A 26666-nucleotide genomic window follows, 5' to 3' on the forward strand; every position below is an offset into this window, starting at 1 on the left:
CCAAGGTGGGGAGCAGGGGGAACAGTACATGCTGCCCGCTGGGTACTTTGTGGGCATTTACACTCGCAGCCGCCACACCCACTGCTCCCGACTCCAGTTCCAAGGATCCTGTCCCTGCTACTTTTGCAAGCACTTCCTCGGGTTCCATGGGCCCCAGCAAGGACATGACTGGATCCTAGCCAGCAGAGTGAGCTGCAGTGATATTTTAGCACGGGCCCCAGGCTGCTTATTCATCCAGTCACTCAACCCTGAGCAAGAATGTGTTCATACTTTCCATCGTCCCCCGGCCAGCCAGTTTCCATATCAGCCCGGCCTCAGGAAGGTAGAGGACACACTGTCATTCTTTCCATTCATGCTGACCCTGCTTGCTGTCAGGCCTGCGTGCCAGCAGAGCTAGCTACAGGAAGTCACAACTGTTGACCCTGCCGAGCAGCCTCGCCTCTGTACACTTGATGACAGATAAGACGTCTTGACGCTCCTGCTGGACTCTCCTTATCCACAAGAGCACAACGCCAGCCACTCCTTTCTCCTTGGCAGTCCTCGGCCACTTTTAAGATGCAGAGGTGATTGTGGTTGTAGACTTTTGGGATCTGTCAGAGCTGGTGTGACATCGTCCCCTCAAACCCTGATGCCCTGGTGGTGTGGTGATTGTCAGAATGACAGCTGATGCCGTGTGCTCCTTTCTGAAATGACTATTCCAGTGTTCAGGCTCACGACCACCAGCAGCCTCAGTGGACGAAGCCTGTGCTCCCTGGTCCTGTCAGCCTCTGGTTCGATTCTAGGGCATCATGGCAGAGTTGGTGCTGAGGGCTTGGCAAACGTAATCATGGAATCCTGTGCCGTGAGAACTGGGATGGACTCTGGGCAGTTTATCCAGTGGTCTCAGAGTCTGGCTGTGTGTCAGAATCACATAAAGAGCTCATGCAAAATTCAGATTCTGTCAAACCTGTGGAGTCTATGTCTTTCATCACAGTGTGAATGTGTGTCTGTGTGAGTAAGAGAGAGAGAGTATGTGTGTACTATTGTATGCACTTGTGTGTGTATGTGTGGAGGGCAGAGGTCAACCTTAGGCGTCATTCTATAGATGCCGTATACTTTTTCTGGTTTTAAGATGGTGTCTCTCACTTGTAAATCACAAGGCTGGCCAGCCAGCGTTTCTCAGTGTAGCCTTGGCTGTCCTGGAATTCACTCTGTAAACCAGGCTGGCCTCGAACTCAGAGATCTGCCTCCCGAGTGCTGGGATTAAAGGCGTGCACCACCACCACCCAGTGGTATTTTATTTTGTTTTTTAGACATGGACTCTGAGGATCAAACTCATACTTTCAAGGCAAGCATTTTATTAATCAACTAATTATTTGTTACTCGATGAGGAAGGAGCACTTGTGCTGACTCTTTGTAACGGACCTGGAGCCCCCGCAGAGCTTGTGCAGCCCAAGGAGGCATTTCTTCTCAGATGAAGGTGCAGAGGTTAAGTGTACCCCACTACCACCTTAGGATGGGTTCTCTGTGGGGTTCCTTGAAGCCTTCTCCACAGAAGGGTGCCTGTGAGGCCAGAGTCAATGCCAACACTTGGCCTTAGTTAGAACCCCGCCCTTCATCCACTGTGGTGACTGCGTGCCTTGGAGAGGAGACATTGTTTCCTCTTCCTGGGGTACCTGGCTGATGGCTGCTCAGTGAGAGACTGACTGCCCTGTGGTCTGCGGCCATTCTTGATTTCCTCTTACACGAGCCCACATGACAAGCTGACATACAGAACAAGCTAATGTCTGTCTCCTGTCCCAACTCTTCCTGAAGGTTCTGACTGAACATTGAGCTCAGTGCTCAACCAGATAGGTGGAATGTGGTTTCCAGATTGTGCCCAACCCCACTTTCCAGTTCCCATAAAGTCCAGTATGATTTCATTTACTTATTCAAATGATATGTTTTGGGTACAGGGCAGCATGGGGGGGGGGGTGTCCTGGCAGCTCGAGGTCAGAGTGGTGCAAGGTTTACGTTTCCACAGCACTTGTCTCAGTCTCTCAGGTCTCGGCATGCTTTCTGGCTGTTGCCGGACTCTGCCGCTGACACCCGTGTTTCCTCACCCCTGTCGTGTCACTTGGGGACTCGTGGGGCTCCAGGCCCGCTGTCCTGGCTGCCCCCTAGCAGGCTTTCGTATCTTGGACATTTCATAGGTACTTCAGTTGCCTCTGGAGGCTGCCCGGAGCCACAGTCCCCAACACAGCACTGCTGGAAGGAGCAGCTCAGGGAAAGAGCAGCCCCAACATGGGGTGGTATAGGGGTGAGCCTGGCTCTAGGCCTGGCTACTGCACTTTCCTGACAGAGAGCACCAGCCCCATTCTATTTTAATTCCTAAGCTAACTGAAACCTGTGAGTCAGCGAGTAGGGCTTACACGTGTGTAGCTAAACAAATACACAAACAGTCTACGGGGCTGGGGCAGCCATGGCTCTGAGCAGGAAGGACCAAGAGGGTGTGCCTGTGTCACACATCAGTCACCACTTAAACCAACCTGTGGGTCACGACCCCTGGGGGGTTGAACAAGCAACCCTTCCACAGCAGCTGGATATCAGCCTCATATCAGATATTTGTGTGACAATTTTTTGTTTGTTTTTGTTTTCTGAGACAGGGTTTCTCTGTTTAATCCTGGTTGTCCTGGAACTCATTCTGTAGACCAGGCTGGCCTCGAATTTACAGAGGTCCGCCTGCCTCTGCCTCCCGAGTGCTGTGATTAAAGGCGTGCGCCACCACCGCCTGCCTTGTATTACAATTCTTTTTTTTTTTTTTTATTTATTATGTATACAACAGTCTGCCTCCATGTATGACTGCAGGCCAGACGAGGGCGCCAGATCTCATTACTGATGGTTGTGAGCCACCATGTGGTTGCTGGGAATTGAACTCAGATCCTCTGGAAGAACAGTCAGTGCTCTTACCACTGAGCCATCTCTCCAGCCCCTGTATTACAATTCTTAACAACAAAATCAGAGCTATAAAGTAGCAATGAAATGATTTCATGTTCGGGGATCACCATAGCATGAGGAACTGTATTAAAGGGTCCCAGCATTAGGAAGGTTGAGAACCACTGACTTAAACTATGTCACATCCTGCTTTGCCTGCTGTAGGACCTGCCTTTCTTGATTGACATTTCTGTAAGTCTTTCTGTGTGCGTTATGTGTGTTACCACAGTCCTGAGTGTGGGCATCTCCTGGAGCTCTGTCCTTCATGTTGTACATTCTGCGTTGGCTCATGCTAAGATCTGAGGCCAAACTGCCCTCACCACAGCCTCCTGAACTGACATCTGAACCCCATGTCTTCTTCCTCTGTTGTGGGCTTGCCTTGGTCTTGAAGAGCTACACACACACACACACACACACACACACACCAAAACAGGAAAGAATGGAAAGTAAATTATGTAGTTTCTCAATAATATGTTTCCTTGGTTGTTTTTCTTTATTTTGTTGCTGTATTTCACTGTGTAGTCCAGGCTGGCCTCAAACATCCTATGATCCTCCTGCCTCAGCCTGCATGCTGGGATTATGGGGGTAAGCCACCACACAACTCCCTCTTGAAAACATCTTAAAGTGCATGTATGTGTACCCCTTGCAGTCTTTAAGGCAGCTGTCTATTTGCTGATGGATACTGATTTCCGGGGGTGGGGGTGGGACTGGAGGTGCTTACTTGTTTTTGCTCTGTTTGACTGACAGAGCCTGAGATCCAGTCCCTGGCAGGTCTGCGCCTAAGGCTTCTCTCCATCTTGTGTTTAGCTCCTTCAGCCATGGGGAACTTCTTCAAGTGTTCCTATGTTCTTCCTTATTTCTTTCTTCGGTGGGATTCTGGAGATGCTGACCATCTCTGACATGTGTTTTCTCTGTGCGTGCTTTTGCCACCCTGGTAATTTGAGCCATTTTCTAGCAGTTGGGAAAGCAGCGTGTGCTGTACCAGCCGCACAGGTTGTACCAGCCACAGCAGAGGGTACAAATGGGAGTGACTGCAGGCTGAAGGACGGCCTTGGAGGAGCAGGGCCCTGAGACAGGAGAGCAAAGGGAGGAGGAAGCAGACAGGAAGGATAGCAGGAACAAAAGGAGGCTTCTCTCTCTTTGGGGGGGGGGCGACAAATGGTTGCTTCTTATGTATTAAAGAGAAGCAAGCTCAGATCAAGACAGAACTGCTGTGTAGTACAAGGGTAGCCTTGGGAGTTGTGATGCAGGGAGCTCATCTCCTTGGCTGATGCTGACCCAGACCCATCCAGAGTTACATAGGATGTGTTTGCCATGGGACCAGTCAGCCTGATTCTTAGCACTGGTGTAAGACCCATGACCAAGAGCTGGATTGAAATTTGGCACAATCATCATGATGATGGAATGTGATGAAGGGGTTCCGTGGGGCGCAGTTTCCATCACTCAGGGTTACCAACAGAGACTAGCTAAGGGATCGGAACTGTGTCCAAATGTGTGACTTCATCTCTCTGAGTTCTCCCTCTGCTCTGAATCACCATTTCCATACCAGTGCTTGTCCGAAGAAGAAACAAGAGCAAATGGAACCTGGAAACTTTGGTGCCACAAGTGTCCGTCCACACAATCCACGGCATCTTTCCATGTCCAAACAGACAGCACAAAGTACACAGACACATGTGTCTTCCTCCTCCGTAGGAACAGTGGTCACGCAGCTTCTTTCCGTGTCCACGCCAACAGCAAACAGCACTCAGACGGCATCTCTAAGTGTCCACTCAGACGGCATCTCTACGTGTCCCCTCAGACGGCATCTCTACGTGTCCCCTCAGACGGCATCTCTATGTGTCCACTCAGACGGCATCTCTACGTGTCCACTCATGTAGTGGCGAGCGGTGGGCTGTGTTCCGCCCACCCGGCTCCTGGCCACTGGCTAGCTTATGCCCCGAAATAATTGCATGGAAACTGTATTCTTTTAAACACTGCTTGGCCCATTAGCTCTAGACTCTTACTGGCTAACTCTCACATCTTGATTAATCCATTTCTAATAATCTGTGTAGCACCACGAGGTGGTGGCTTACCGGAAAGGTTCTTAACCTGCGTCCATCTTGGAGAGGAGAATCATGGCGACTGCCTGAATCTGTTTCTTTCTCCCAGCATTCTGTTCTGTTTACTCCGCCTACCTAACTTTCTGTCCTATTAAAGGGCCAAGGCAGTTTCTTTATTAACCAATGAAATCAACAGATAGACAAATGACCCTCCTCTATCACACTCAGACAGTGCTCAGACGGCATCTATATGTGTCCACTCAGACGGCATCTATACGTGTCCACCCAGACAGCGCTTAGACAGCATCTGTCAGTATCCACCCAAACAGCAAACAGAGCTCAGACAGCATCTTTGGATCTCAGATGTAAAACCAAATCCCCATCCACGAAAGTGATTCGTCTTGCCTTCAGAATGTCTGCTGATGTTTGCTAGGAATGGGGAACAGGTGAGCAATCTCACACACTTCCATGGATGTTGGGATTGACCAAGCTGGAGGAAGCATTAGAGATGGATCAGCTGTCTCAGTGATTATGAAAGGTTCGTTTTAAATTTTTGATGTTGCTCAAAATGAAACAGTTTTCCAAATGAATTATTTTACCAACTCCTTACACATAAATACAGAACTGTCCTGCTATGAAGTAGAGAGTCGACCTTGGAGCCCTACAATGCTCTCCTGTACTCACTGAATCTTTCCGCTGCCTAGAAAGTCTCTTTATTTTATGGTTGAGGAAGTCAAGCCAGGAAGAGGGGTTGGAATTGCACCTGGCCTCCATGTTCTTTCCCAAGAAGCAGCAGCTCCCAGGACAATAAGAATTTAGACGTCTGACATTCCGACTCCTCGTTGAGGCAAGAGGAATAATTTCAGGACAAGAGTTTAGTTCAGGGCTTTGTTACTTTGGGGCTGTGTGGCGTCTCCTGGTCATAGAGGAGTTAGTAGCCATATTCTTGTCTCAAGGCCTTTCCCATGTCCCTCAGTTAACATGTAGGTGAACTCTGCCTGTGTTCTAGTCTGTTGCCCTGCATGACAATGACCACCTCAGAACAGCCAGTGCAGCCAGCTTCTGTGCTCATAGTTCTCACCCTGCAGAGTCATCCGGCTATAGCACAGAGAGAGCAAATGAAAGCTCAGCGCACAGCCGTCTTCCTAGGTCATTATTTCCTAAGCAATGCAATTTGCTAACAATCTGCATCACAGTTGCCTGTTAGATATTCTAAGTAGCTCAGAGATGTCATGACAGCCACAGAAGGGTGTGTGTGGAGTCTGCACAAATACTCTGCCTCGTGTGAGGGTCTGGGGGCCTGAACTAACCCGCCATGAACAGTTGTCCCTCTGCTCCCAGTGACAGAAGAGGGCTTTCCCACACTTGATGGATCGGCGGCTCTTCTTGGTTCCAAATTATCGTCAGTGATTATTAAATTAGGGCTTGGGTAGGCAGGAAGTAAAAGCAGTTTGCTGTAATTTACCAAATTAAGTAAATTAACTTGATGTGTTTTTTAAAGACTTATTTGTATTCTCTATGTAGTTCTAATTTAATTAATTGGTAATATTAAGGAAATTTAATTTCTTTACAGTACTTCCATATTCTAACAGCACTGCTTTTTTAAACAGATACATTGATTTTTATAGGATATATTTCAGTTTTTAAGTAGTTATTTTTGGTTTTTGTTTCTGTTTTCAGGATAATTTAACAGCCCCATCAGGAAACTAATAACAGTGTGGTACATTGGACAAGCCCTTGTGTTTCTAAAGCAGCTGCCCTAGCAGCTGCCCTCAGCTCCTTGCCCGTTCTCACCTGCCCCGTGTCTGTGGGTCTTGGCTAAAGTGTGCAGCTAGCACTCTGTGATCAGGGAGAGGAAAAAAAAGAAAGAAAAAGAAATCCTCAGTCCATCATTGTGTGCGTCTTCCTAAGCAAAGTTCTCTGCTGAAAGCAGGCGGCACATCTCTTCAGTTATGTTAAAAGTCTGTTTCCCGAGTATTGCACTAGAATCATAGATGGCGATGGCCACTTTCTATTTTTAGTTCAAAATTATGTTGCTGGGTTCATCATGGACTGCATAGATCATGTTTTTATTTCAAATCTTCATTCAAAACGGGGGAGGAGCTGCCTCTCTCTTTTAGTTGGCAAACTTATTCGGGAGGGCAGGATGCTTTAAGTCTAACTCAGATTGCCGCGATGTCATACAAAGCCCGTTCCTACTTAGTGGACCTCTGCCCCTCTAGTACCCAAAGCAATGGGCGCTCTTCAAGCATAGCGTGAGTCACTTAACACATCTATGAATAGTCAAACCCTAATTCTGTATATTAGCCGCGTAATCAGAAAGAGTTCATAAACATTTCTCCTTCCTGAGACACTAGGGTTGTCAACTAGACAGAGAAGGCGGTGTCCACAGAAGGCCTGCGAATGAGGTGGCTGGGTTCTGGTGCTGTGCCGGGCTCTGGTAGATGGCAAGACTTTCTCTCCAGGCATTGCGGTTGGCACTGAGGAAGTACAGGAGAACACTTCCTCTGGGGTGACTTCTGGAGCCAGGGAAGGCTCCTTCTGTTGTCTGCCCTGCCTTCCTGCCTTTCTTTTATTTTCTTTAGCTCATATTTTCCTGTGACATCCCCCCTGTTTGAGGTGAATTAGGGAGTTGGAGAGATGTCTCCATGGTTAGAAGCAGGCACCGCTCTTGTATAGGACCTGAATTTGGTTCCCAAGACCTGATCTGGGTGGCTCACAACTCTGTTACTCCAGCTTCAGTGCCAACACCCTTTTCTGGCCTCAGTGAGCACCCTCATGTGTGTGCGCGTGCACATACACAGACACACGTACAGAGCTAAAACTATTTAAAGACATCTATTTAAAAGATTTTTGTGGTGCTGTGCTTACTGAAAGTTCTGCTCTCCAGGCCCAGGCCAGTCTACTGCAGGTTTCTAGGACAAGCAATGGAGACCCCACTTGACCTCATCATCTTTCCCATCCATCCTCTTCACCCCACTGAGTCCTACAGAGGTCCCATAGGACAAATCTTGTCCCAGTTTGTGTTCAAAGACCGGATCTGCAGGAATTCACGCCAGGCCTAGGCAGAGCCTCTTTGAGTTGGTTTCGTCTCTCAGACAGGAATCCACACCTACCTCACAGCCAAGATGAGAGGCTAAATGTATGCGTGAATGCCTGGTACAGTGTGGCACACCTGCACCTCAACTGCTAGAGTCTTCCTCCTTTTCCTTCCTTCCGTCTCCAGGTGCCCTCCGTCTCCACCCACACCTATTCCGTCCAGATGTTCTCAGCAGTTTCCCTGTTAGGTCTGCACTGGGCAGAACCATCCTCAGTGTGGGGCAGACCGAGGCCTCTGCTGCTTCCCACCTGAGCCCCATTCCTCTTCATGGTAGTGTGTACTGTGTCACTTCAGAGTCTGAGGCCACCAGGAATGTGGTATTGTGTCAAATTGTCAGTGTTGTTATTATTATTATTTGTAAGGGTGTTTGCCTCCATGCATTTCTGTGCCAAAAGAGGGCACTGGGTTCCCCGCAACTGGAGTTACAGATGGATAAGCCACTAAATGGGCGCTGGGAACCAGACCTAGTTCCTCTCCAAGAACAAGTGCTGTTACCCGCTGAGCCATCTCTCAACTGTATTCAGTCATGTTGAGATAACGGTCATGGAGCAGCTGCCGAGACCTTACAATGGCTCCTCCACAGCCATTCTTCCATGTCAGAAATATTATTCCAGAACCCCGAGAGCCCCCTGCTCAGAAATATTATTCCAGAACCCCGAGAGCCCCCTGCTTGGTGTTAGGAAGGTCTTTCCCACAGACGCCTGTGTGACCAGCAGTGCTACTAGATGTGATCTAGTGCCTATCTGGAACCCCAAAGGGAAGTGCTAACGGAAGGGAGCCCCGAAGAAGTGACAGGGCATAGGTGCTCTGGCCGCTTTGCCGTACCGGAAAGGCAGCTGCTGCCAGTGCCAACGGTCCTGTCAGTCATCTGTGAGCATGCTTCCTCTAGGGAACAAGGCTCCTTTCTGCAGAGTCCACTGAACATGGACTTCACACACTTCTCCATCTCAAACCTCAGTAGTTCCATGGCAGATGCCAGGAGACTATAGGGGGCCCGCACAGTCTGGCTTCAGGCCCCAGGCTGTGCAACTTTCAAAGTTAACTGAAACCTTAAAACACAAGTTCTAACGGCTCATCTAATTATACAGCAAAGCCCTTTGGCAGACACTGGGCTGGATGAGCATTGTACCCAGACTGAACACCTTTAGTTTCCCTTCTGTCAGAGATGCAGAGAAGGCTGACCTTCAGGGCTGAGCTCTGGTGGCAGGGGGCTAATGAGGAGGGGCCCTGGAGCCAGCAGGAGGCCTGCTTTCAAGAAAACCTGTTGACCTTCCTCCTGGTGGGATGGCCTTTGAGGGAGACTCCAATAGAAACTGCTAGAAGTATACTGCCACCCCGGTGTGTCTGTTCCCCCACATTTCCAGAGCTGAATACTGACTAACTGCAGGAGAGACTGGGGAAAGATTTGAGCTACTCCAGCATGGAGCCATGAATGAACGAGATATAAACAGTCATCATAAGGCTGCCTGCCCCCCACCCCCGCCCCGTCGTCTGCTACTGTTTCGTGATGTCAGCAACGGCGGCAGTACGGATTATCACAAAGCCCATATAGGTAGGGCTTTCTTCTGCTGTAATTAATTTTAGGGAAGTCTGGCAGAGCGTTTTTCCCAGTCAGTCACAAAGACGGTGTTCAAACCTTCCAAACTGACTTGAGATCACCCTGAATAATTATGGTTACCGTGTATCAGAGGCTGCCCCTCAGAGCTGCGGTTTTCAATAATATATACATTTTATTTTTGTGAGTTATCTGTATTTCTAGCAATCTTTCTGTATTTACACACACCACATAATGTAGTCATACATATATATACATATACATACCATATACATGCACACACTATATTCACACAAACTTACACTGTACACATATACACATGCATATACAGCACACATATACAACATACACACTAGACACATACATTTTCATATCACGCATACATATGCATACACACTACATATACAAACACCACACATTTATGTGCTGAGAAGAGAGAAGAAAGGGAACTGGGAGACTGTAGACTGAAACGGGAAATATACTTCAAGAGCCCCTTACACATAAGCCATTTGGCTCGGGTCATGTGTTATGACAGAAGAGCCTCTTCAGTTCCCAGGCAGCCCTCTCATCTTTACGTGGTCCTCAAATAGTGCTCCTGTGCCCTCAGCCAGAAATGTCTCTGTAACTACTCAGAGGCTTCATAATAATTACAGACTGTTTGGCCTATTAGTTCAGGCTTATTATTAACCAGCTCTTACAACTTAAATTAATCTATTTCTTTTAATGCTCTTTTTAAAATTGTTTTTATTGAGCTATATATTTTTATCCACTCCTCTCCCTTCCTCTCCCCTCCCCTTCCATCCTCTCCCATGATCCCCGTGCTCCCAATTTACTCAAGAGATCTTGACTTTTTCTACTTCCCATGTACATTAGATCCATGTATGTCTCTCTTAGGGTCCTCTTTGTTGTCTAGGTTCTCTGGGATTATGAATTGTAGGCTGGTTTTTTTTCGCTTTATATCTAAATTAATCCATTTCTATTATTTTATATTTCACTACGAGGCTCGGGTCTTGTTACCTCACATCTTGCTTCTCCAGCTAATGCTGACCTCTCACTCAGCTCCACCTTCTTTCTCCCTACATTCAGTTTGGCTTTCCCGCCTAGCTCTGTTCTGCCCTGCCGTAGGCCAAAGGAGCTTCTTTACTAACCAATGGTAATAAAACATACAGCATGCACGCATCACCTCCTTTTCCTCTGAGGTGTGTGTAGCGCATTCCAGTACTTTGACCAATGTGATGAGCGGCTTTCACTGTGCGAGAGTCAGGAGAGAGAAAGGCCAATGCTGTCCTGTGCCCTTCCATCAAGAGGGCATTCTGTTAGCATTGTCTCCCATTCAGTGCTGCATACAGCACGTACTCACACTCACATGCGCACACACATCCTTATGTGCATGCACGCACACAAACATGCACACAAACACGCACACACAGGGTGGAGCTGGAGCTGTCTCACATAGGTGCCCACCTCTGTGGAGCTCCATCAAGTACATACACAGTCATCAGTGACAAGACCCCAGAAGCACAGTAATTAAGGGTGTATCACCTCTTGTTGTGTTTTTATTTAGTTTGCTTTTTGGTTTTGCTTTGAGATGGATCCACTGTGCTTGTAGACAAGGCTGGCCTTGACCTTATAATCCTTCTGCCTTTTCCTCCCACGTGGATGGGATTACAGGTCTGTGTCTTCACTTCCAGAGAAGCTCATGTCTGTCCATACCATCTGTGTGCCCCAGTGGCTCTAGTTCCTTGTGTTGCTGTGATAAAAAGCAACTTTGAGCAAAAGCAACCTAGTTTTACCTCAGAATTCCCAGGCCATGATCTATAGCTGAAGGAAGTCAGGCAGGAGCTCAAGGCAGACACCCAGAGGCAGGAGCCATGGAAGAATGCTGCTTGCTGACCAACTCTCTGGCTCTCTTTCTGGCCTGTTCAGGCTCATGCTCATCTCAGTTCCTTAGACAGTTCAGGATCCTTGTTTGGAGATGGTGCCGCCCACAGTGGCCGGGGCCCTCCTGCATCAATAACGGTCAATCCTCATAGACATGTGCTCAGACCAGCCTGGTGCAGACCCTTGCTCCACAGACCACTCAGTTCTCGGCTGGGTCAGATTGACAGTTGATGGTAACTAGGACTCTAGTCCCAAGTATTTATTTGTTTCAGGTTAAATCACACAGGGCATGCAGGAGGGTCACTGGATCCATGCCGACTTTCTGAATGGCAGTCAGAGAAAAGCTTTGAGCCCTAAGGGTTCTGCGTCTCTTGGATGGCATGCCCGCCCTGTCTTACGCTAGCCATGCTTTCTGAGCAGTGGGGCGGTAGCTCTTACACTGCGATCCACACACAGGCAGGGCTGAACGAAGTCATCAAGGGACATCTGTCCAGCCACAGCTGTTTTCTACCACCAAGCCCCTCTACCCCCAGCATCTTGTCAGTGTCTACAGTGCTATCTGGGATACAGAGCATGTGGGAGAACCCTACTGCTCTCTGAACCTCTCCATCCCCAGAAGCATTGGTTGCTGGGCTTCCTTGGGCTCCTTTATGCTGGGCTGCCCTGGAAAATAGAGGCTTATTTGGCATGTAGTAGTCATCCATGCATTGGTGACTGCAGGAAGCAGAGTGCTTAGAGGGGAGAGCGGAATGCAGAGGACAGCTGCACGTAGCCAGAGCACGTCGCCCTGCATGCTCTAAAGTATCTCTAGGATGTGTACAGTAACTGGTACAGTGTAGACACTGTGTAGTCACCGCACTGTATTGCTAAGGGAATAAGAAGTCTGTGCAAGGAGACGCAGCGTCCTTTCTTCGTCCTTTCTTAATTTGTTCTGTGCACTCTGTAATTCATGTGGCCGTACCCATGGACACAGATTTCCAGGAGTGTAAAGACATAGCAATGATGTCACTAACGATGTCACTTTATTGACATTTAGCCAAGCTCTGCCTTAAAGGTTTGTCCTAGAGAGAGTGGCACATAGCGACTGCGGTCCAAATCCTCGTTTTGGAAATCACGGAGGCCTCAGTGGGTCCCACTTGAGGGGCTTTGCTCTGCATGAACTCACAGAAACTGTGGGGCAGATGGGGGAGTGCCGCACCCAAGCTGATGCAGCTCCATGCAGGAGAATGTAATTGAGTGTGGCGCAGGAATGATAAATGACCTGGAATTTCTGGGTCAGTGCCGGAATTGGATGGGTAGGACTATGAGCCTTTTATGGAACCAGATCCCTGAGTCCTTTGCCTATGGAAGAATGCAGTCTGCGGTCGCCAGCTCCGAATCCACAGCGTTTCTAACATCGAGACTAGTGTCTGTTTATGTGGAGCCAATATTGTAAAGTTAAGTTAAAATTTAAGCCTTTTGTTGTTGTTGTTGTTGTTTTGTTTGAAATGAGATCTCACTTTGTAGCCCAGACTGGCTTAGAATTCACTGCCTAGCCCAGATTCACTGGGAATTGAGCAATCCTCCTGTCTCAGCCTCCCAAGGCGTAAGTCACCACACTAGCCCTAAAAGTTGGGAGTTCACTTCCTCATAACTGTTTCTGGATTCATGTTTGACTGCTTTTCATAAACAGATGTCTGGGATAGATTTTACCTATAATAACCCAGAAAGAAGCAACACTTCCCAGAAATGACCAGTTTCTACAACTCTGCTTTCACAGGGGCTGGAGAAATGGCTCAGTCATTCTGGCCCTTGGGCTCAGTTCCCAGCACTCACTTGGTAGTTCACGGACATTTGTAACTCCAGTTCCAGAGGATCTGACACCCTGTTCTTACCTCTGAAGGCACCAGACACATACCAGTGCATGTAGGTAAAACATGCAAAATTAAAAAAAAACAAAATAAAATATTTGAGCCACATAGAACTTACTCAATATTTTTACCCTTGGAAGAAGATGAGTGCTTTTGTGATCATACACAGAGTGTTAGAATGGAATTGAATATAGACAGGGTGTGCAGGCAGGTCACTGTTTCTGGATTCAAAAATAGTCCCACCATGGCTTACAAACGTACTTTAGGGATCATCTTTCATGGCACTACAGATAAAAGTTTTAAAGTAGCCACTTGCCACAAACACAAAACAAAACAAAACAAAAACCTAGTGCCAGAGAAAAGAGTATTGGAATTGTTCCCTCTGTCTGTGCTATCATGGTCGGGGCTGTTCCCTCTGTCTGTGCTATCATGGTCGGGGCTGTTCCCTCTGTCTGTGCTATCATGGATGGGGCCGTTCCCTCTGTCTGTGCTATCATGGATGGGGCCGTTCCCTCTGTCTGTGCTATCATGGATGGGGCCATTCCCTCTGTCTGTGGTATCATGGTCAGGGCCGTTCCCTCTGTCTGTGCTATCATGGATGGGGCCGTTCCCTCTGTCTGTGGTATCATGGTCGAGGCCGTTCCCTCTGTCTGTGCTATCATGGATGGGGCCATTCCCTCTGTCTGTGGTATCATGGTCGGGGCCGTTCCCTCTGTCTGTGCTATCATGGTCAGGGCCGTTCCCTCTGTCTGTGCTGTCATGAGTTCAGCACAGTGTGGCTCATAGCACAGTCAGATGGCTTACTGGATGTGGCACTTTTTTGTTTCTTGATTGACCACTCATTGCCTTTACTGCCCCCGCCCCAGGCACCAGCGGCTTCCTCAGCAGCAGAGTGGCCCTTCCGGTGCCTCTCTGAAGCCATGTCAGTATCACTGACTTCTAACAGTCCTCTTTTTTGTTGTTACTCCAACCAAAATTTCTTCTGGAACATTCTAGATTATTCTATTAAGCATTAAAAGTATTAAAGAATTGCAAAATAGTTTCCATTATAAAATCCTGCTTTTCTCATTTACAGCTATCTTTGTACAGATGTTTCCAGGAAGTGGTTTCCCACCAAAGCCCACAGCCCCAAGGAAGACATCTATACAAAAAGTCTTTGCACCTCCTCTCATTTCTCAATTTTAATTCCCATTTTCTACTGCCTCCATGTTCTCGGGGTAAAAGCTGGAGAAAGGAAAAGGATGGTCCCACTTTCTGATGTGGAATGTCCTTCTGTATGTGTGTTGCTTTTATTGGTTGATGAATAAAGCTGTTTCAGCCAATGGCTTAGCAGAGTAAAGCTAGGCGGGAAGTCCAAAGAGAGAGAGATTTACCTGGGGAAAGTGTTGAGAGGGGAGACTGTAGGGTGCCTGGGGGTGCAGAACTGTTAGGGCCTGTTCAAAGGCCTGGGCAAATTCTCAAGGGACAGACTCTTCATCACTGCACGGCCGCTTGTGTGCTGTGACTCTTCTGCACACACCTGCTGGCCCCATCCGTTGTCTTGAGTTGAAGGAACAGGAGGTTCTCAATGGCTCTAGGCCCTTGTAGCCCTGAGTTAAATCAACTTACTTGTAAATTGCCAAGTCTCAAATATATCATTATAGCCCCGAGTGTGCACTGGCACTAGACTGGTCGCCCAGCCGCAGGAGCCCCGAGTGTGCACTGGCACTAGACTGGTCGCCCAGCTGCAGGAGCCCCGAGTGTGCACTGGCACTAGACTGGTCGCCCAGCTGCAGGAGCCCCGAGTGTGCACTGGCACTAGACTGGCCCTCCCAGCTGCAGGAGCCCCGAGTGTGCACTGGCACTAGACTGGTCGCCCAGCTGCAGGAGCCCCGAGTGTGCACTGGCACTAGACTGGCCCTCCCAGCTGCAGGAGCCCCGAGTGTGCACTGGCACTAGACTGGTCGCCCAGCTGCAGGAGCCCCGAGTGTGCAATAGGGAATTCAGATGCGTTCCCTCCACCCTGAGCAGCGTTTAGTGGGTTAGTGTGGCCTTGGGCACTCACTGCTCTCACTGAGTAATTCTGGGCATTCTGAGGACCTGTCAGGGTTCTAGTTTGCTCTCTGTTGATCTGATAAATCCCACGACCAAAAGCAGCTTGGGGAGGAAGGGGTTTATTTAGATTACATGTTACAGCCCACCATCCAGGGAAACTAAGACAGGAACTCAAGGCAGGCACCAGAGGCAGAAACTGAAGGGGAAGCCACAGAGGAGCTCTGCTTACAGGCTTGTTCCCCATGGCTCGCCCAGGACCACCTGCCCAAGGTGGCACCTCCTCCTCTCATGGTCCTCCTTCTCCGTCCATGTCATATACCTGCAATGTGTGTGCTATGCATGCACATATAGACGTTCTAAGTGTACGTTTTGCATACAGGAAAGAGTATGTCATCTTTGTCTGGCTCACTTGGCTGAATGACATGATCCCTGGTTCCATTCACTTCCCTACACGTCAGAACTTCTCAGTGAGAGTGTTAATACAGGGGAAAGGCCGTTGCCAGCTGCAAAGTGTAGGCTCAGTGTCACTTGGACATGTTGTCAGTCACAGTCTGCCGCATAGACTGGAAAGTGTGAGCTACATCCAGAAGAATGTCAGGCCCTTCTGTGGGACCTGGCTCCAGACATTTCGGCTGACTTAACACACTTGAACAAAGAGAAGTTTCGGAAAGTGGTCTTCACAGTCTGTCTCGCCAGACTGCTGCCATGAGGGGCACTGTTGTCTCTTAGAGCCGCGTTCTTTATCTTTTACCTTCATTCCTGCCGATGAAAACTAAAGAGGCCCTGTAGTGGTGTCTACTGAGATGCCTCTCTGGGGCACACTGAAGAATCCTTCAGTATTCATACCAGTGCCCAAGATAGTCTGGAGTTTGACCAGGGCTCTTCCTACAGGTATCCCATGCTGGGAATCAAACACACTGTATTACTTACTGATACCACCCAATGGCTCAAGCATGTTTTTGTCTGTTTGTTCCCCTAATTCAGCTTTGCTGTGCTTTTCCAACTCTTCCTGGAATGAGCTGAATGCCTTATCCACCTTTGCCATCTCACAGTTTCCAGCGACCCTAATGGGAATTCTGGGCAGCCAAACTGACAGAATGTTACGGGCTTTATTACTGTTAGGATCACGTGGAGCCTATTTTTGGTATTCGGGTGAAGCATCTTTCCAGCTCTCTGCTAGTGCTTTCTTTCCCACACTAGGTCCCGTTAGCAGAGCTGACCTAACAGGGTGCCGGCTTTCTGGGCATCCCTGCGGAGTCCTGGGGCTCTGCGATCAGGACTGAAGGAGTCCCAGTCGTCAGACTGCGGTGCAGGGCACAGAGGGTCAAGTCCCCACAAGCACATAGCCTGTCACAACCAGAACTCTGGGCTCCCAAGGTGACACCATGGTTCTGCAGAATCAAACTCTGCTCCCATCTGAACTCCTTGAGAAAGAATCGTCATTTTGGACGGTTGGTTTTGCTGTAGAGCTGAAGATTGCCACACGTGGGTGGGTGTGGATTACTGCAGGTTTGACCATCTGGGCTCCATGTAGGACAGCAGTTGTCAGCCTGTGGATCGAGACCCCTTTGGGGTTGACCGACCCTTTCACAGAGGTTACCCAATACCATCTGCAAATCAGATATTTACATCAAAATTCAAAACAGTAGCAAAACTGCAGTTCTGAAGAAGCAGAGAAAATAATTTATGGTTGGGGTCAGCACAGCGTGAGGACCTGTATTAAAGGGTCTCAGCGTTAGGAAGGTTGAGAGCCACTGGCCTAGGACATGTGCACTCCTACCTGCGTTCTTGTGTGCAGCTCAAAATTTTGTTCTTTTTTAAAAAAGGAAATTATTACGTTTATTCTTTGGGGGAGAAGGCACACTTATGTGGAGCTCAGAGGACAACTTGTGGGAGCTGACTCTCGTCTGCCAGGCGGCCTCTGGGATCGATCTCATGTCATCAGCCTTGTCACTTGAGCCATCTTGATAACCCAGTCATCTATCGGCTTTCTTGGTAATATTATTAAGGTCTTATCTGCCCATCGCTCACAAGTTTCAATCACAGGTAGAGTTGGGGCTGCCAGGAACCCAGTGCCTGGGTTCAAGGCCTGTCTTTCTGGGGAAGGGGACAGAGCTGGAAAACCTTCCTATCCGGTTCTTTTACTTGCATTTATTTTACTGTGTGAGTGTGGGTTCTACTCTGTACCCTCAAATTTTTGTCCTTCCTGACCTAGCTTCTGGAGTGCTGGGATTGTGCTCAGAAAACTATTATTCCTGTGGCTTTTGTTTCTTGCAGGGCTAGGAATCAATCCCAGGGCCTTGTGCATGGCCAGCAAGTTTTCTAGCCATTAGGCTAAGCCCCCAGCTTTCCCACACACCAGTAGTTAGTGTAGGGCTCCTCTGCAGGACAGCACCGTGCCTGTCTGTAGAGACCCAGGAGAGTCTGAAGCAGCCTTCTCCATAGGAGCTCCCTCGCCTGTAGGTCACCCTCTGCCCAGCAGCCAACTGTGGGGTGGGCACTGCAGGGTTGAGAATGATGGGCTTTTTCCAGCAGCGGTGCCTGGGGCCACGGGCACCACCTTGGCAGCTTGAACTTGTCAGCATGGTTTGTCACGAGGCTGATGGATCGTTCCTCACTATTTGAAGAATCTGTGTCAAGCTGGGTACAGTTTCATTGTTAAGTTGCTTTAAATCCTGATTGCAGTCAGATCTCCAAGAGACCTAAGCACCACGTGCAGCCTCTCTTCCGTCTGTAAATAACCACGCCTGTCTCAGAATGGTGCGGGAATGAATGAAAAGCTAAATACTGCGGTACCTGGCAGGTGCGGTCAGCTGTGGTCAGCTGTTCCTTAGTGGGTGCCCACCACAGTACCTGGCAGGTGTGGTCAGCTGTCCCTTAGTGGGCGCCCACTGCGGTACCTGGCAGGTGTGGTCAGCTGTCCCTTATGAGGTGGGTACCAGTTGTCCCAGTATCCCCGTCATCATTAATGTTAACCAGTGCTGCTGAATCCCCAAGGTCATCTTCTGTGAACAGTGGGCACTGTCTTGCTCGTCTTTCAAGTATTTTGCATATGGGACTTGTTTCCGTGTTTACTGTTTTTAAAACTTACCTCATGGTGCGTGTTAATATGAATCTGAGTGTGTCATCCAGTGTATCATTTCTCCAGGCTCGGCAGCAATTCTCTGGTCATAAAGCTGCCTGCAGGGGACCGGTAGCACAAGCTAGGTGCTTTTTGGCCGGTGACTCCTGCCCTGCCCTGTCTCCCAGATGAAACTGCCACCTCTGTCGGATTGCCACGGGAGCTGGGAATTAGGGTTTTCTGAAGCAGGTGGCTGGAATGAGCCTCGTGAGTGAGAGGCAGTGTAACTGGCTGGGTGACTTCACTGTACCTGGTGGCTCTGGCTTGATCTTCACCACTTTGAAAGGCCAGGTGTGTCCACCAGCAGAACAGTAAGAGTGACTTCTCTGATGGTGCCATCGGCTAGACCCCAGTGACACAGGAAGGAGCAGCTGTGTCCTTGATTCTTGTCCCCCACTGAAAGGCTCACTGAGTGCCCAGCCTTCCCCTGCGCATTGTTCTCAGTATTTCCCCTTACTGACAGCAGTACAGTGATCGTAAAATATAATCTGAACATCTTTGCCACTGATTATAGTGACTTACGAAGAAGCTGTTCCTAACAGAGCTGTAATCTCTGGAAAAAACTTAAAGCTCGAATGGCGCACTTCAACTCTGCATCTGTCTCACTACTCTTAGACACATGTCCACTTAGCGCCAGCCTGGGGTAGTGTGGGCAGCTCAGCCTGGGGTAGTGTGGGCAGCGCCAGCCTGGGGTAGTGTGGGCAGCACCAGCCTTGTTCTGACTCTTACCAAGTCTTCTTTCTTTCTCTTCCTTTAAAATTTTGAAGTAACTTTTTATTGTGCAGATTTCTAACCTCATACAGAGGCAGGGAGAGCGTTCTGATGTAGCTTGTTGCACACCTGAAAACCCCAGCCTCGGTACTGGACAGCGTGGACTCTCCATTTGCCAGCATGTTCCATTCTACACAGCTCTAAAATATAAGAATTCTGGTTTTCTTTGATTTTCTTTTTGGTTTGTTTTTGGGGTTTGTTTGTTTGTTTGTTTGTTTAGAGACATGGTCTCACTGTGTACCTCTGGCTGTCCTGGAACTCACTCTGTAGACTAGGCTGGCCTTGAACTCACAGAAATCCAACTGCCCCAGCCTCCCGAGCACTGGGATTAAAGGTGTGTGCCACTAAGAATTCTGTTTTAATAAAAATTAAGTAACTTTGATATAATCATCAAATACCCATTTTGTTCTCAGATTTCCCAATTGGCTTCATAATGCCTTTTTTATAATTTGCATATTTGAATCCAAATCTAAATCCGTGCCCCTTCTGTGTGGCTGATCTGTCTACGCTGTGCCCTAATATCAGGGCTCTGCCCTTAGTCATTCACATTTGAAGGCACGGTCTCATTTGTCTGATGGAAGGAAAGAGCTGTTGCACCCGGTTAGCAGCCCTGAGCACGTGTCCTCATTCCCAGCGTCGCGGGTGGAAGCTCGGCCAGACTGAGTATCTGGTTTGATCGCACGCCAGCCCTTCACCTGGGCTGGGCGACCCACTGCTGACCCCTACCCTGCAATTTGTCAGTGCTAAGACTTCAGCGACCCAGCACCTCTCCTTCACCCGATGTCTAAATCAATTTGAAAGTTTGCTTTTAAAAATAATAATTCATTTAATTATAGGTGTTTAAAACACCCAGTGATTCTTCTGAAGTAATGCTCTTTAGGTCCCAGTGATTGCGTAATTCACGACATCGTGGCGTCTTTCTGTAAGGACGCTTTCGGGACGATGGCTAGAAACGTAAAAATCAGAGTCAGGTGGAGTACAGCATCCTTGGGGACCCGGAAGTGATCCCCAACAGTGTCCAAAAGAGAACAGAAGCAGATGCAAAGGAAGGCGAGTACAGAAGTGATTGGTAGAGTGGTTTGCTGTCTGTCCACTAGTGCCACTGAAAATGTGTGCAGTGTTCTAGAAAGAAATCCCCTCTCCTCCTTCAAGCCCAAGGAAGCTAATGCAGCAGTGTTCCTTTTGGTAATAAAAACATGATAACGTATTCAAATGGCCTTTAATAAGGCCTGTCTTGGCCCCAGCAGGACTGTATGTTGTGGCTTAGCTCATGTGCATCTTAACTACTCTGGAGTCCAGGCTTCCCTGCTGCCTTCTGCTCTTTTGTCTCTCTGGCAGTAGCTCTGATTGTGGGGCTGAACCCGGAGTTTGAGTCTGAAATGCTGGCTGTGCTGTGCCAAAAGCTCTTCCTCTGGGGTAGATGTGGCCCCAGGCCTCTTCCCCTGGAGTAGATGTGACCCCCAGGCCTCTTCTCCTGGAGTAGATGTGACCCCCAGGCCTCTTCTCCTGGAGTAGATGTGACCCCCAGGCCTCTTCCTCTGGAGTAGATGTGACCCCCAGGCCTCTTCCCCTGGAGAAGATGTGGCCCCTGGGCCTCTTCCCTTGGAGAAGATGGGGGCCTCTTCCCCTGGAGAAGATGTGGCCCCCTAGGGCCTCTTCCCCTGGGGTAGATGTGGCCCCCTAGGGCATCTTCCCCTGGGGTAGATGTGACCTCCAGGCCTCTTCCCCTGGGGAAGATGTGACCCCTAGGGCCTCTTCCCCTGGTGCAGATGTGACCCCTAGGGCCTCTTCCCCTGGAGAAGATGTGACCCCCAGGCCTCTTCCCCTGGAGAAGATGTGGCCCCAGGGCCCAAAATACTGAAAGTCTTGGGATTTTCTGACTAAACCCTTACTTGGGGCTTAGACTCAGGAGTTCCATTGTACCTGGGTTTCTGGGTTTTCTATATACCCGACTTTTTAAATGTGGAATTCTCCTCATCAGAATCACTTGGAGCAGAAGAGGCTGTGAGTCGGCGTGGAAACGACAGCAGGGAGTGAATTAGTCAGGAGTGTCTTGGTGGCGGGCGGGCTGTGTGCTATCAGGAAGTGGTGTGACTTTCCATGGTCTCGTGCCCTGGAAGTCATGTGGCAGCATGCTCCAGGCACCTGGCTGGGCTTTCTGTTCCTTTTGGAAAATCCTAAATTTGGGGAGAAAATTGGTAGGTGCTGGTTGAGCAAAGGCTGCCGATGACTTCTGGGCCCAGTGAGTCCATCCCACTGGGAAAGGCCTCTGCCCTGCTGCCCCAGCTGGAAGGCTGTCTGTCTGGAGCCCAGTGGAGGCTGCTGGGTCACATCTGAGAAGCAGCTAGCGGACAGAGCTGCTGTCCCAGAACTTTTGGGCCTGACCCCTTTCCCACAGCCCTGGACCTTAACGCTGTCACACCTGTGGTCTAGAAAAGAGTTCTGTGTGTTGTGTCTCAGGCAGCTTGAAATTCAGAATTATATTATATTCTGGCCATTATACTCCAGTCTTCCCTCATCCCATTAAGAAAAACTTGTGGGAATGAGGCAGATTAAAAGTTTAAGTCATGTGAATTCTATAAAATTGGTCTCTAGAGGAGAATGTTGGAAATCAGGCAACCACTAAAATTGGTCTGGAGGGAAAGACATTTATTGTTTTATTGGTCATGTAAGTCAATTAAAATAAAGTCCAGACACTTATCCATCTTTATAGACAGTACCACAGCTTCCCATGAGCTCAGGTTGGCATAGCGCAGCTAGCTGCATCCCCATCTTTATGGACGGTACACACAGCACCCCCCCCATGATCTCAGGTTGGCACAGTGCAGACAACCCCATCCCCATATTTATGGATGGTACACACAGCGCCCCCCCCCCCGTGATCTCAGGTTGGCACAGTGCAGACAACCCCATCCCCATCTTTATGGATGGTACACACAGCGCCCCCCCCCCGTGATCTCAGGTTGGCACAGTGCAGACAATCCCATCCCCATCTTTATGGATGGTACACATAGCGCCCCCCCCCCCCCCCGTGATCCCAGGTTGGCACGTGTCACACATTTTAACCAGCACATCAAATAGAATGATTCAGTTGAGAATGGAGGGTGTGTGTAAGTGGTTGAGTTGAGTGCTCATTTTCTGGTTGAGCCAGGGTCTCACATGCCCCAGGCTGACCTTGAACTCATGATACATTGAAGGATAACCTTTAACTTCTCATCCTCCTGCCTCCATGCCACATCCCAGCCCAGGTGATCCTAATACCCCGGACCACGTGCTAAACATTTTCCCTGGGCAGTCCTGAAACCGCATTGGCCTTTTTGAGTCTGGCATAGTCCCTATAGAGAAGTTAACGCTGACGTTTTCATGTTCTTACCATATGTTGTCACGTCCCTCCACGGGGTCGTGCTCCTCGTACCTCAGCATGTGGAGGAGCCCTCCGGGGACCGGGGCCAGGACTCTGTGTTTTCAGCCATGTCACGGCTGTTGCCTAAGCCTGTTGCAGACTCAGGATCCCTTGAGGGCCCAGACTGTATAGTAAGTGTGTCTGTAGCACCACCAAAAGTCTGAGCTGTAAACAGGATCACATCTGATACATAGATCATGTCACAATGGTAGACTTTCCCTAACAGGACCTGCCCGTGCACAATGTGTCCAGTAGAGACGCAGTGTGAGTCTTAACCTCAGGAAGCCCGGCAGAGCTTCCTGCCTGTATCCCAAGCCTGCGTCCTAACTGAGCACTCGGCTGTCTAAGACCCCAGACAGTGAGGGGCTGTCACCCCCTGCCTCGGCTTAGTAGAGAGTTCCTAGAACCTTGGCCATTCTGGCTTTCTCATACAACCTGTGAGCTAAGAGCTAAGGCTTCTTTCCATGGTATTTTTTAAGGCTCTGTGCCAGTGTCAGGCCAAGATGCCCTCCAGGGGTCTTGCTGCTGAGCTACAGGGTCAGGGAGCTCCAGCGCTGCCTAGGAGCAGGAGGGAGATGCCAGCGTCCTGTAAGGAAAGGTGCAGGAGGCCCTCCAGTGTTGTAACACTGACCGAAGGGAACAGGGCGGAAAGAGTGTCCATCGGGGAACATTGCAGCCGATCTCAGCTGATGGTGCCATGCTTGCCCATTGTCGGAATACGAGCTTGTGACCAGATGGAAAGAGGTCCCTCTGAGTTCCCCTCGACTGCTCCGGTGGAAAGCGGCAAGTCAGCATCATTTTAAAGTCCAGGACAATGTGATTCAGGCTTTGTCATCTGTTTTTCCAGGGGAGAAGTAATTACAGATATTTTCTGCAAGGATACATTGCTGTATGAGCTTCCACCTTGGAGCCCGCCAGCAGGCCTTCCTCCTGACCTTGGACAGGAGCAGTGCTGGGGGAGATAGCCTCTACTGGCACGGATCCACTCTGTTTCTCTGGGCGTGGTGGGCGCCTCTCAAAGCCTTGGTGCCACTCCTCTTGAGTTCATTAAGGGAGGGGACTGCCAGGAAGGTGGCATTTGGGAAGGAGCTGCATGACTCAAAGAGTTGCCTGTCCCGCTGTATCTCATTGGCGATTCTCTGGGCTCTCACTTGTGAGTGAATTGCAGCCTGTGTTGGTTGGCAGAGTTTGACTGCCCTCAGCTCCACAATAGAGTCGCGTACCTCTCTAACCAGGCCTGAAGGTAGCTAGTGCGCTGGGGTAGGTGGCCTGCAGCCATCAGCACATTCGCTGTTTCCCCTTGGAAACAGAAGCTGTAGGTAGGAGCTTTTGTGTGGGGCACAGATGTTCTTCAAGGTGGGTGTATGTTATACTGTCGCCACCCCAGACGCTGTGATTATACAGTTTATTAGCAGTGCCCAGCACAGATCACAGACTGACTGTTCAAAACAGCTGTGTTTCCCCCTCCAGTCCTGAAGGCCAGAAGTTCAAGATCACCATGTAGGTGGGGATGGAACTGTCTGTCTCCTTAGAAGGTTCCTCTGTCTCACGGCCTTTGCAGCTCCGAGTCTGACATAATCACACTAGGCAGCTGAATTAGTGCTCATGCTAATGGCTGGCCTCTTTACCATAACCAAATTTGAAAAGTCCTCCCTTTAGGTGCAGTCATGTGGAAAGTGCTGGATATTAGACTCTTGGTGTGTGTGTTTGGGGGTGCCATTCGTCCCGTAGCAAAGGTCATGGACTCCATGGTGAATCACAGAGCTATTTCTTGAGTCGGGTTACCTGGTGCTTCCTTCTTGAGGTTGTTCTGCCTCTGTCTTAGTGGGCACATGGAATCGCACCCCTGAGTAAGAACTGCAGTCCTCCGCAAAGCGTACTCCAGGCCACTGGGGAAGCCTTGACTCCATAAGAAGATTTCTTGAGAATCCATGCGTGGACCTCGGCCACTTACTCGTGTGAGTCATAGCTGGACCTGTGACACAGGCCTCTAATCCCAGCTACTCAGGGGCCTGAGGCAGGAGGATCACAAATTCAAAACCTGCCTGAGTTGCAGAATGAGTTCAAGGCCAGTCTGAGCCACTTAGTGAGCCTTTGTCTCAAAATACAGAGTAAAAAGGAGTTAGTGATACCGCTGGGTGCTAGAGCTCTTGCCTATTGTGTGTGAGACCCCACATTCAATTCCAGATAACTCTGATCAAAACCAGGCCTGGGTGGCGATTCTCACCCTTACCTCCCTGGGCTGCTTTAAAGCCACAAAACCACTAATAATACTGGGTGGAGCCTCAAGATCACACCTGGCTACCCTCAGTGACCCCCACAGTCTTTTGGGATGGTCACATGTGCCCCATGGAACCATCAGCTCAAGGAATGATGACATAGTTGTATCTGGGCCCCAAGATCTGGCCTAGTCAGCGCCCAGACCATGGCTGGTGTTTGGTGAACAAGCGGATGGTTAAGTAAGCAACTGAAAGAACAGGTAGTCTGGGAAATCACTCCCACCCCACTGCTGGAGCTCTGCAGAACAAGGAAGGCAGCCATGGGGGAATGTCCTGGTCTAGGTTGATGACTTCTGCTTTTTCATCCCTGTAAGGGTCTCTACTGTGTGCGATACCAGTAGAGCTAAGCCCGCCTTTGTTTTACGTATTAGAAATAAGTCAGGCACCCTGCAGCCCTGTTTGAACCGGGGTTGGAGGGTCAGCAGGGTCACCCTGGCTGTGAGCATCCATCTTCTAAGTTGTCCTCTGTGATTTGTCATCTTAGGGTCTTGAGTTCTCACCACTAATACTAGTTTTGAGCAACCACAGTGAATCAGTTGGCAGATGTGTTTTTAAACCCCAGATCATGATAGACCATCACCTCACCACCAGGTTAGGAAGTGGACAATTAGCAAAGATATAAAAACAATATTTAGATCAAATCATAGGTTAAGTTCTGGACGGTGCCCCCATGAGGAGTTCACATCTTTGACCTCATGCTGACCAAAGTGTGGTTCTTACTGTCTGACTCCCCTTTCGCCCTCTGAGAGCCACCAGCACTCAGGCCAAGCATGTGTGGGCACAGCACCTTAGTCATGGGCCAAAGGCTGACCTCCACAGGACAGGGGTGGCGAGAGGCAGATGATGGAGAGCGGGGTCATGAGGCTTTGTTCATAGCCCAGCACCCAGCAGCTGAAGCCAACGCGCTTCTTTCCTGGAGTTTGACCACAAGCCAGCTTATAGAAAGAGCAGCGGGCTGCGTTCCTGCTGCCCGGCTCCTGGTTGCCTGGCTAGCTTATGCCCCGAAATAATTACATGGAAACTATTCTTTTAAACACTGCTTGGCCCATTAGCTCTAGCCTCTTACTGGCTAACTCTCATATCTTGATTAACCCATTTCTGTTATTGTGTGTAGCACCACGAAGTGGTGGCTTACCAGGAAGATTCTTAACTTGCATCCATCTCGGAGAGGAGAGCTATGGCATCTGGCTCACTTCCCTTCTTCCCAGCATTCTGTTCAGTCTACTCCGCCTATCTAAAATCTGCCCTATCAGGCCAAGCAGTTTTCTTTATTAATTAACCAATGAAAGCAACAGATAGAAAGAAAACACTCCCACATCATTTCCCCTTTTTCTGTTTAAACAAAAAAGAAAGGCTTTAACTTTTTTTTTTGTTGTTGTTGTTGTTTTGTTTTTTTCAAGACAGGGTTTCTCTGTGGTTTTTGGAGCCTGTCCTGGAACTAGCTCTTGTAGACCAGGCTGGTCTCGAACTCACAGAGATCCACCTGTTTCTGCCTCCCAAGTGCTGGGATTAAAGGCGTGCACCACCACCGCCCGGCTGAAAGGCTTTAACTTTAACATAGTAAAATTACATATAACAAAACAGCATGGCCATCAAACCTGCATAGATGAGCAGGGCATGCGCAAAGCAAGCACACAGAGGAAACACATGCATCACTTTGCCATTGCTTCATGTTCTCGCA

The 26666-nt window shown here is 49.2% G+C and overlaps 1 protein-coding gene across 1 annotated transcript in view; it reads left to right on the forward strand.

Annotated features, from left to right (window-relative positions):
• Nucleotides 1-26666, forward strand: part of Rcan1 (regulator of calcineurin 1) — a 79675-nt gene that overhangs the window by 25162 nt on the left and 27847 nt on the right. The window lies entirely within an intron of this gene.

Source organism: Chionomys nivalis, chromosome 3 (assembly GCF_950005125.1).
Source record: "Chionomys nivalis chromosome 3, mChiNiv1.1, whole genome shotgun sequence".
In the NCBI taxonomy this organism is placed as follows: domain Eukaryota; kingdom Metazoa; phylum Chordata; class Mammalia; order Rodentia; family Cricetidae; genus Chionomys; species Chionomys nivalis.